This window comes from Capsicum annuum, chromosome 1 (assembly GCF_002878395.1).
Source record: "Capsicum annuum cultivar UCD-10X-F1 chromosome 1, UCD10Xv1.1, whole genome shotgun sequence".
In the NCBI taxonomy this organism is placed as follows: Eukaryota; Viridiplantae; Streptophyta; class Magnoliopsida; order Solanales; family Solanaceae; genus Capsicum; species Capsicum annuum.
In genome coordinates this window covers 189720233-189733251 of record NC_061111.1, presented here as the reverse complement: position 1 = coordinate 189733251, position 13019 = coordinate 189720233, and the positions used below count along the sequence as shown (strand labels likewise).

Below are 13019 nucleotides of genomic sequence, written 5' to 3'. Positions count from 1 at the left end.
GTTTGAACTCCTCTATGTTGATCTCATATCACCGATCCCCTGAAAAGATTTTAGGTCACTCTCCTTGTTGCTTCTCGTGGCACTAGATGAAGAGACATTTTGCAATATGGTTTTCCGTCTCAGTTTAGGATTCTTGGTGGTAATGGATTACATTGTCGAAAATTGCTAAAGGGCTTTCATCTTGTACTAGTCTTTCTGTGCGAGTGAAACCAGATTCACTTATATCTGCAAACATGAAAGAGTTTGTAATCCTTCCAGCTTCATACTGTTGGCTGAGTATCTTAAAAATACAAATAATACAGTTCCACTGGTAGTTAATGTACTTTTATTGAACTGAATGCTTTTTTCATTCTGGTCAATTTTGTGACTTAGCTTATTCTCCTCTTGGCTTATTCTCTTCAGCAGAGTTGCAGACCGATACCTTTACTTGCAACATCTCTGAGAATGTTGTCACATTCAAATATGCTTGTAAGTTAACAGGTTTTGGATAATTAAATATGAAGTAATGACTCATATAAACATCAAAAGAGAAAACAAAAGTCAAATTGAGACCATCATAATCTAGGCTCGTGAAAATGAAAACACAGGAAATGTTGAATTATTTCAAGAATACATAATAATAATAACGTGACCATGAAAATAACATAAAAATGAAAATTGATCGTCTATACTGACTCAATATATTATACAGACACAAAAACAAACAACACATGTATATGTCAAATAGTTTGGTTGTATTTTTTCCTCCAATCAAACCAATATGTCAGATCCTTCAGTCAGTTTGATTTGATATTTTGGTTTGTTGTGGTTTTTCAGTTTTTGCTATACAGAACTAGTTGTAATCAACACATGAACAACAAAGGCCATTCATTCAACATCAATAAGCAAACATCTTCATTTGCTCCAAACTAGACAGGTAGTAATATAGACTATTTTCCAATAAGTGAGACGTTCGGTTGAGAATCCTCTGATTACATAACATCTAATGCTATAGGAAACAGTAATCACAAACATGAACAATAATTATCAGTTGCTTCCTATACTACACAGTTCAAGCAAGCAAATACTTCAGAATGATTTGTGCATTTTGTAAATATAATACATATGTAGTTCCAGTATTGCACCTACAAAGATCTGACCTGCAAAAGTGATTTATCTTCTTGTTTTAGCAAGTGTATCATATGGGCTGGTTATTTTCATAATATTTCTGTTGGCTGATTATTTGTATTTTTTAGAATAAAATGGAGGCTATCATAGCTACTGCTCTTCCGGGATCAACAGATGATTCATCAGAAGATCAAGAACTCGATATAAATCGCATGTACTTTGATATTGTGGGTGGAGCAAAAAAATAATGTGTATGGAGTGGGCTCTCAAGCTTCAATCTTGTATAAAGATATGACGTGCATTTTGCCTGCTGTAGTGTCCGATCATGTTGCCGAAGATCGCATCAAAATACTTGAGAAAGAGGCCGTATATGAGAGAAAATCAAGATAGAGTTCTTCAAGAGCAAGTAGAGTTGGAGGTGCAACAACGAGTAGAGCAAGAGGTTTCCCGTTTGAGGCAACAAAGTGATGATCGATTCAAATCTATGAAAGAGCAGTGGTCTCGCATGATGAGCGATATGACATTATCTTCTCGCTCATTTAGTAATCCTACTCTCCCTAATAGGGACTCATCTAATGCTTAAGTTTTTAATATTTTAGGACTTTATTTATAACTTCAAGGGTCGACTTGAACATTGTCACACTTTTTTGGATAGTTATATGTTTTAAATTTTAAACATTGGTAGACTTTTACTTATTGAAGTTATGATTTTGCATGTTTTAATTTACTTTACACTTTTTTCATTATAAATCTTGTATTATGTTATATATATATATATATATATATATATATATATATGAGAGCATAGTATTTCGTAATTATTATTTATTAAAATTAAAAATTCAAATAAAATTTGTGACAGATTTAATTTGTCACAATCTATCCTAAATTTGTTACTAATATAGATAAAAGAGTCATATTGTGACTGAATTAGTCTGTCACAAATTATTTATAACGATATATATTGTCACAATTGTGGTGACTACGTTTGAATATTTATTATGGAAATTATTCTGTCATTATTTTATAATGGAATATTCTGTCACAAATCTTTTATATATTTGTGACGGAATTTAAGTCAAATTTAAGGATTTATATTGTGACGGACGATCTGTCTCAGTTTTGTCCCAATATTTTTGTGACGAAAATTAAATCTGTCACAATGATTTTATAACCAAAGGTTCTGAGACACATTTTTTCATCACAAATCCATCACAATCAATGATTTGTGACAGATTTGTGACTAAAATCGCTGTCACAATTTAGCCATTTTCTTGTAGTGATATATTAAGAAAACAATTACTTCCTACCTCTCAAATTACCCGTTCCAAATTGAGATGACATATTGATTAAGAAAAATAATTAATAATATGCCTAGTTTACCATAGTAAACCTATTAAATGATGTTTACAGTTTAATTTGAAGAAAAAGTAATTAATGTCAAAAAAAAAATTGTCTTGTCTTAATTAATAAAAAAAGACAAGTAAAATGGAAAATCAAATTAGGAAATTTGGGACGGATAATTTGGGATGGAGGGAGTATAATGGAAGGTGAAAAGTTGATTTATTGAATCAAAAATTTTAAAAAGGAGAAGAAAACTTTTTAGAAAAAAAAAAAGCAAAAAGAAAGAAAAATACTTATTTGAGCTAGAAAATTATCTATTTTTTTTAAAAAAAGATGAATCAAATTCTATAGAAATAATGCAAGGTTTGTAGAGTTATAAATTCTGAAAAAATTAAAAAAATTTCATGACCAAACGGCATTTAAATTTTGCCATGGAACATGAAATAAAATCTTGCACAGTGTGTTCATTAGTTAGAATTTAATTAGATAATTTTTTGAAATATAATTGCACCATTATGTTCATATATTTAATAATAGGAGATTAATGATAAATAAATGCCAAGGAAATGAAGAAAAAATTAGCAACTTCGGGACGGGAGAAGATGGAAGAGCACATAATGTGTATTAAGATATATATTAAGAAGACAATTATATGGAAGGTGAAAAGTTGATTTATTGAATCAAAAATTTTAAAAAGGAGAAGAAAACTTTATAATAAAAAGAATGAAAAATACCTTACTGGAGTTAGAAAATTATCTAATTTTATTTTTTTAAGAAAAGATGAATCGAATTCTATAGAAATAATGCAAGGTCTGTAGAGTTATAAATTACAATACCTAATTCCTTGGATCAAATACATAAAGGAGACTAAAAAAGAACAAAGAAAGGAGAATGTGTAATTTAAGAAAATGATATAAATATCATTAATGATGAAGGTAATTAAATATGATTAATTTTAAGGTGAAATTTTATATTTGTTAAATTAAAAAAAATATAAAAAAGATAAGTAGGAATATATATATATATATATATATATATATATATATATATGTCTGTCTGTATGTATGTATGTATGTATGTATGTATGTACACACATGTAACGCTTCGATTAATTTTAAAATTTATTTTAATGTTTTAGATGAGTATAATTCTTAATTCGTAGAGATTTACGTGGTACATATATTTTAAAGAAAATTATATTATTCTCTGTGTGAATATATATGTGTGTGTGTAAATATAGTGTATGCAATGCGTAAAGAAAATAAATAAATTAATTTAGTACTTTAAATAAGTACAATTTTTGATCTATGAAGGGTTATTAAGTGGTGTGTACATACTTGATAAGGAATTATATTTTGTACAATATATTATTGTGCGAAAGATGGTAAGAAAATTAAAGTGTGCTCTTTATTTGCACTAAGATGCTAATATTAGAAAGTGGTGGAAATATTTTATAAAATTTCCAATAAGCAAATGATTATTATAATATTTAGTGCAAAGGGGTGGGAGCATTAACACTTTAACTGAAAGTGTTTCAGAAACCAAATAAGTGTGCCCTCCCCTGTACCTTTACCTCTCGTTTCTTACTGCTCTATTTCTCTGCTTCCCACCAAAAAGAAAAGAAAATTATTTTGAAGAATCAGGTGGAGGATTAAGGGGTACGAAGGAATTTCTGCGCATGAGAGGCATATCGCTACAACCCTAAGTTAGTCTTTATTTGAGAAATTCTTAAATTCTATCAAGAATTCAAGTTGGGGTTAATTCACCAAAAGGTAATTTTTATTTACTCCATACTTGAATTTAATTATAGAATATATGTTGAGATGTAAAATTAGTTATTGATTGTTGTTTAATTGAATCCTTGCACTCTTTTCGGAGTGAGTTCTTGAGAAGGGGAAATTGCAAGAAAACAGGGCATTTTAGGGATTTCTATCAATTGGTTGACTTAATGGTGTATTGCATTAGTTGAAAAAGTTAGAATTCATTTTGAATCATCGTTAAGAAATTACATTGATTTCGGGTGTAATCGAAGAGTGTTGAATTAAATTGTTAAATGTTCCTACGAGTTACTAATGGACACATATGTTACCTTTGTAGTTAGTGAATTGCCTAGTGAATAGCAGAAGTTGCTGGTTGGAAAGATAAAAGTTGTACTTCCGCGGATTGAGTTATTTGGGACCCAAAATACTATCATAGCTAAATAAGCACTAAGGTATGTAAAGCTAAAATTTCCTTCGTTATTAAGACACAATCTTATTTTCATTTGTTTCTCCTAAAAGAGTCAATATAGCCTATTTGAATAGTTGAATAGAGCCTTCACTTTCTATATGTTTAACCCACACCGACATGCCTAATATGTCCTCAATATCTACACGTCCGTTCCATTTGAATTTCTCACCTTCACATTTTCTATATTTATTTGTTAAAATAACAATATTCATGTTTCTCTTGTCAAGCCAAGTATCAATAGAGTTACGCCTGATAATACTCGTATTCATCAGAAATTCTTAGAAGTCCCACGATGTATAGGTGTCGCATGCTATAAATTAAAGTAAATGGCCATAACATAGCTTCACTAGTATAGCTGGCCACGTAGCGACGCATCATAAGTTGATATAATGACAGGACTAGCGTTTAAATAGATGGATCATATTAAGAAAGTTAGTTGTATATGGAATACTATCTATCTGGATAAATAACCATCATTATAATTTACTTGGGCCTATAAGGCAGTATATGTTAAAGCTTTATCATTATCGAGGGAGGAAATTAGATTTTTCTTGGAACACGCGCATCGTAATTTTGTGCACAGAATTATGACCATACCACTACAGTGAGTCCAAACATTGTGGCGTACCCGCCCTTCTAGCATCATTTGCATTTGGAGTCAGCTAGGGTGCCCTTGACTCGAGTCAATAAATGACACATATTGCCTGCGAGCAAACCTTTATAATAATCCCCAAGGAGGGGCGTATCCTGTATCATACCGCGATTACAGTTATATGTATAAAATTATAGTCAGGAATATCTGGGTAACGCATATGGTACACTTGATATAAAATGTCCTTGGTAGGCTATCATATGACATTTGTATTAAAATTAGGCACAGGATATCACTTAGGCAAATTACTAGGCCCTTAATAACGATGATTTACTCATAAACGGTTACATGATAAGTTAATAAGGCAGATACATAGGTAATAGTCTTATATGGTGTATTTGTCACCCGTTATTTCATAGTTTATAGTTTCATATAAGAGGTTTTAGTATTCAGTCGTCCGCAACTGCTCATTCTATTGTTTGACTTATTGAGCATCCTTATACGTTTACTTGTTATTCTGTCTACTTTACATACTAGTATATATTTTATATGTACTAACGTCCCTACGTTTGGGGGCACTGTATTTCTGTAAATGCAGGATCAGGTATATTGATGAGTAAACTTCTATACTAGACACTTGTTCGTAATCAACAAAGTAGTCGGTGAGCTCCTCTCTTATCTGGGGCTATTAAATGTCGAGTATTATTTAATCGTATTTCTAGTTATAGTTTGGGTATGTAGGGCCCCTGCCCCGGCCACCTTCTTCAGTATAGTTATAATTTCTCTTAGAGGCTTCGTAGACCGAGATAAGTTCTCATACGTGGTCATAGTTCCATATGTTTATATCAAATAGTGTTCAATGAGATAGAATTGAGTTGTACATATCCCTTTATCATTGTTTGTAAATTATAACTCCTCAGCGTAGTATATATGTCAGTCACATAGCTAATGCTCATACGGTTCTTGTCCGCCCTGTCTAGGCTAAGCTAGGGGCGTGACAACACACTCTCCTCCATTTTTTTTGTTTAGTAAACTAAAAAATAGTTATCCAATATTACTTGTCCAATTTAAAAAACTAAGAGATAACTTAGAATTATATGTCTATTTTATTTTTGTTATTAAATACTGTTTATTTTTTATATTTAAATAATTTATCTGCCTTTCGTTTTATTTTATTTGATCCTTATTGACTTGGCACACCACTTAAAAAAATTTTAAAATTAGGGGTGTATTTTACTATAATCTTATTAATAATGTTTTGAAACTCTAATTTGATTATTATTACTTTATTTTATTTAATACTAAGGGTAAAAATGAAAGAATATAACAAAATTCCCTTAATATCATAAATTGGAATAGTACTCCTTCCCTTTTATTTTATTGACCCTTGTTGACTTGATTCCTTCCTTAAAAAAATATTTAGTGGGGATTTATTTTACTAAAATAGCCTAATTATTTACGTTTTGAAAATATAAAGACACTAAACACAGTCATTTAATGATTGAGATAATATTGAAAAAACATAATAAACTTCTATCAATTTCATAATCTGAACAACTAAATTGATATAAATATTTTTTCAAAATCGCAATAAAAATGAAATGAAGGAGTGATTTGAAACAACTATTTTTAATATAGGAGTGAATTAAAACGGAACAAAAAGAGTAATTAATAAGAATGGTGAATAAAATTACCCTTTTGTTTTTATTGTTTTTCTATTATATAGAAGAGCGATAGGAAGCAGATGGAGGTCATCCAACCAACTTTCGTCATCTCTTTTTTCTAAATTTTTATTTTCACTGTTTTAATTTGTTTATTGTGTTTTTTTAATTTAATATCATTTAAAAGTTACACAAAATTACTTTAAATTATAATAATTAATGACTTACAAAATTAAGAAACATAAAAAAAATTGATTGACTCTCAAAATTCTATTAGTTTTACATAAATTGTGATAGACGAAGTTAGATGCATTATTTGAAAATGATATAAAAATTATCATAAATTACAATAATTAACAACTTAAAGTATTTAACGACATATGAAAAATTTGATTTATTTCTCAAATACTATCTTAGTTACAGAAGACAGAGGGGGTAACATATATTATTGAAAAATTAATTAGTAGCAAGTAAAATAAATCACAATAATTAACAACTAAAAATACGTAATATATATATATATATAAATTTGATTGACTCTCTTAATCTCATCAGTATCATATAAATTGGAACAGAGAGAATAACATATATTATTTGAAAGTTGTGTAGAAGTTAAATCACAGTAATTAACAACTTAAAATATTTAAAAATCATACAAAAATCTTAAAATTGTATAAAAAATTTGATTGACTCTCCGAATTTTATTTGTGTCACATAAATTAAAACAGCGAGAGTAATATATATTATCTAAAATCTATTAAAAAAATATTATATATCATTATAACCAACAGTTTAAAATATTTAAAAATTATATAAAAAATTTGACCGACTCCTTTGTATCACAAAAGATAGTAGCATATTATTGAACCGTGCAAGCACGAACTCTTTTGTCTAGTTTTAAGAAATGTGACAAATTAAGCATAAACAAATAATTTAAAAAAAGTTAAAAGTTATTAAATGCTTAACGTGTTTGGCCCAACTTTTTCAAGATCAGATTTTTTTTTCCCCTTTCACAAAAGGGTGTCTTTTACAGTAGAACTTGAAGTTATTTTTGAGAAATATATCTTTTTGTTTTTGGCCTAAAAGTTTTGGAGAAATCTAAAGATATCCGGTATTATACCAACTATTTTCTCATTCTTACAATTTATATCTTGATCACAATTGCAATTGTATGTCAACCAGCAGCATGAGAAGATACAGAATTCCAGAAACAACTTTAATACTGTGATGTCATTTGCAGTATAATTAGCTCCTCGAAGAAAATGCGATGTGAAATTATGAGTTTAAATTAATGTTTGGACATATGATTTGGGTTCATGACGAAATCATGATTTTAAATTTTAAATTTTTAAAATCATGATTTGAATATTTTAAAATATAAAATTTGACCCATAAATTATATTTTGAAAGAAAAAATATATCATCATTTTAAATGTTACAAAAAACTAAAAAATAAAAAACCATGCTCAACATGAAGAAATTATTCGTAATGTGAAATGATATATTATAAAATAACTAGTTACTATTTTTTTTGGTTTTCCATTCGGTATTTGGTACCTGCATTAGAGTCCGACTAATCCGGATTCGTGCTGGGTAGGGCTCCATTCGGGGAACAGAGTTTTTCTCCATGTCCAGGGTCGAACCCTCGACCTCTGGTTAAGGGTGGAGCATCCCCATCCGCTGCACCACAACCTATGTTGGTAACTAGTTACTATTATTATTGAATAATACATTTTTATAAAATTATGTGTATCTGAAAATTTTGTAATCACAAACTTTTATTTATAAAAGAAACATGAAGTTATGCAGTTTATTAATAGGATTGTCACTCAACTTATACTCCCTTCATTCTAAATTATTCGTCCCAAATTGAGATGACACATTGATTAAGAAAAATAATTAATAATATGACTACTTTACCATAGTATCCTTATTAAATGATGTTTACATTTTAATTTGAAGAAAACGTAATTAATGCAAAGGGTAAAACATGAAAAAAAAATTTCGTCTCTTCTTGATTAATGAAAAAAGACAAGTAAAATGGAAAATCAAATTAGAAAATTTGGGACAAGTAATTTGAGACGGAGGGAGTAGAATTATCTCATTAAAGTAACTTCTGAATTTTTTAGAACAATATTGTCATTCTAACTTGTCGGAACATCTCACTAAAGTAACTTTTACATTTTTTGAACAATATTATCACTGAATTACACATATATTTCCAACAGGGTGAAATCTTACGAAAAAAGTTAAAATTTTAACGGAATTTTATTCATATATATTTTAACTTCTATATTTAAATTAAATATTAATGAATTATATAAAATTTATTTAACCTATTCCAAACATATCTTTAATAAAATGAATTATATTAAGTTAACTAGAGTAAAATGGAGGTGCAATTAAAAATAATATTTTAATAATAAGTCATAGGATCTTTCTTCCTTTTTTTCACCTACATACTAATTTCAACTTTACAATTAAAAAGATTTAGTATTTAAGAAGTTTCTCTTAATAGAAAATAAACAATAGCTAAAAAAGTAATATTAGTGATGCATAATTACTGTTCATCTTTGCACATTTGTACCATATATTCTATAATTAGATTGAATTTTAAACAAAAAAAGAAAACTAAAATAATAAATGTATAAAGTTTTGTTAAAAATAAAAGACACATGTATAACTTTTAATTGAAAGATTGCACCATCATTTTGCTCTAATTACATAAATATAATTTATTTTATTAAAGATACATTTAAAATGAATTAAATAAATTTTACATAATTAATGGGTATTTGATCTAAAAATATAGCTTAAAATATGTATGAATAAAATTTCGTTATAAATTTAACTTTTTCATTAGTTTTCACCCTGTTGGAAATATATGTATAGTTCAGTGACAATATTGTTTCAAAAAAATTAAAAATTCAGTGACAATATTGTTCCAAAAAAATTAAAAAGTTACTTTAGTGAGATATTCCTACAAATTGAGTGACAATATTGTCCTAAAAAGATCAAAAGTTACTTTCGTGAGATACTTCTATGAGTTGAGTGCAATTCAAGAAATTAACTTGGATATTTTGATATCTTATTTATGAATATAATTTGCTTATTTGGTAAGATTAAAAAATGAAATTTTTGATAATATTCACAACTTCGGTGGTTTCATTTTTGTGAAAAAAATACAACCTAAAAAATTCAAATTGCATTTGTAAATAAATCTTTAACTTCATATCAATTTAAAATTTAAATTATAATTTCATAGGGTTAAGTTATCGACGGCCCCTTAAAGTTGTCCCAAAATTTCACTTAAACCCCTAAACTCAGGCCTGTACCTATCAGACCCCTAACCCACCTGAATTTTGATCCATCCAATTCTTTTTTACTTACGTGGCACATCGCGTGATATACTCCACCAACCTGTTGTCTTCTTCACCAGCTCTTTGCACTTCTTTTTCTCCTGCATTTTTTTTTTGTAAATCTTTGCTATTTTATTTCTGTTCAATCTATATAAAAGATTAAGATTTTATGAAGCTACTAACTGAATAAGAAAGAAGAGAGAAGATTTTTGGGTACCGAAGTTAAAAAAGTTGGCCGACGTTCGCCCATCTATTTTTCTGACATCTCCAAGCAAACATCATCATTCAAATTAAAATGCCAACCCACTAATCTTATTTAAAAGATCATCAAAAAGTTTGATAGAATTAACTTGAATCCACTCAAATTCTCTTCTCCATTAATTTTGAATTGACTCATCAACGTGGAGTTATTTTCCACAAATGTTTCAAAAATCACTCCGCTAAGTTACATGCTTTGCTTCACAATTAATTTTATTAATTTATATTATCAAATTCAAATAGATTATTAAAAGAATGAAAAAAGGTGATTTAGTCGGTGAAGTTTGGAATGACGTTAATGGGGAAAAAAAGAAATAACGAAGGTTAATTATGTGGGAACGTTAATGGGGAAAAAGAAGAATGAAGTTTGGAATGACGTTAATGGGGGAAAGGAACAAACAGTGAAGGTTAATTGTGTGGGGACTTTAATGGGAAAAAAGAAGAAAGAACGAAGGAGAAGCCATGGCTTATCATGTTTTCTCTTTTTCTTTAAAAGAAAAAGTTTAAAAATTATTTTTTTAATTTCGTTATATATTATAATTTAAAATAATTTTTTTTGATTCACTTGACATGTGTCACAATTTAATTCGTCAAGTTACTATGTCACTGCTAGTGTAACACACCCATTTTATATTTTTAGCTCATTGTTAAAAAGATATTTAAGTGGTACAAATTCGGAAGGGTATAAGTGTTTAATAGGTACAGGTCTGAGTTGAGAGATTAAGAGAAATTTTGGAACAACTTTAAGGAGCTGTCAATGACTTAACCTAATTTCATATTACATGCCTAAACGAACCTTTTGACACTATGATGAATTTATTGTGAGTTGAGAACTTGACACTCTACTTTTTCTACTTTTGTCTTTACGAAAAAGGTACTAATATATCCTCGAACTTTGATAAATTATACAGATATACCCCTCGTTATATTTTAGGTACATAGATACCCTCGTCGTTAATGAAAAGGTACAAATATACCCTTATTACTAGCTGAGGGACACGTGTCGATTTTCTATTCTCTAGCATTTTTTAATTAAATTCCAAATCCAACCCAAATTAAAATCAAATTCGACCGAAATTAAAACCACACCCGACCAGGTCACTTGAACATTCAAACACGTTTCTTGTACGGGTATATTCACTCTCTTTTTCAACAACCCCCCCATCCCCACCCAAGAAAGTCTCACTTTCTCTCACTATCTCCGACTCTCTCACTACGCTGTAAAAATAACCCTAAAAAAATCATCCTGTTTCACGATTCTACGCCTTCTACCACAGAAAATTGAGTAGAATATTGCATGTATGTTTCTTCTTTATTTACGACCTTCCATTTAACTATTTTCTTATTTTGGTGTGTTGTTGTTTGAATTGAAAGTTCTAGAAAGTTATTTTTGGGTTCGATTTTCGATGTAGTTGTCCATTTTGGGGTATGTGAGTTTATATATTGTTGATTCTGTTATTGATTTTAGGATTTTTGGTGTTTTTTCTAGGTTTTTTCTTTGATGCCGTTTTCAGACATTTGCTTGAAATTTGTGCGTTTTTCTTTTAATAAAATGTCCTATTTTTCTAGTATTTGTGTGTTTATATATTGTTCATTTTAGAATTTTTATCCTTTTTTGTCTAAGATTTTACTTTGATTTCGTTTTCAGATATGTGCTCGAGGTTTGTGCACATTGTTAAATAATATTCCATTGTCTTGTTGGATTTTGTATAACTATGTGGTCCTTCCTTCATTTTTTCTATATAAAATAGGAGAATGATATCTTTTTCATGTGTTTGAGATTTGCCTTTATGAAGTAGTCTCTTTATTCTATTAGTCCTCTTAACCTTTAGTGAGTATTGGTACATGCATAAACCCTACATTGTTTCACCTGGTATATAAATTTATAATCTTTCTGCATAATGATGTTAACTTGGTGTTTTGGTATTTTGTGTTATTTGTGTGTTGATCTATATTAAAGTTATGTACCACCTATGCTAGGGCCCCAACTTATTCTTGAGCTACCAGAACAGCAGGCATGTCATTGTGTCCCTAAAACATCTCTACTTTTCATATTTTATTTGAATGCATTTTTTTTCCCTATATAGTCTGTGCTGTCAAAATGAATATTTAGTCAATTGCCTCTTACATAGGACAATGCTAACTGTGTAAATAATTTGAATGAAAAGATTTTGTGGTATGACATGCAATTAAAGGATTACCTTAAGATAGAACAAATTTGGCATAAATTCTTGGTTCACTTGCGGATTAGTTGCTTATTTGGTATATCTTTCTGTAATATCTGATTTGAATCATGCAAATACAAGAGTAAACATCATCTCCCGAGTGGTGGTGCTTTATTTGTGTTAGCCAACAGTACACTAAAGCTATATCATGTGTATGTCCAAGATAAAAGTGCACTAAAGCTATATCATTTGTGTTGGCCAACAGTACACTAAAGCTATAGAGAGTTTTGAAAAGTATAGATGT

At 29.0% G+C, this 13019-nt stretch overlaps 1 long non-coding RNA gene across 1 annotated transcript; it reads left to right on the top strand.

The window, feature by feature from the left end:
* The first annotated feature begins 3920 nt into the window (after positions 1-3920).
* On the top strand, positions 3921-6380 carry LOC107857151. Its single transcript, XR_001670787.2, has 3 exons — positions 3921-4223; positions 4549-4663; positions 5871-6380. It is a non-coding gene; the product is annotated as an uncharacterized LOC107857151 (long non-coding RNA).
* Positions 6381-13019: the final 6639 nt, after the last annotated feature.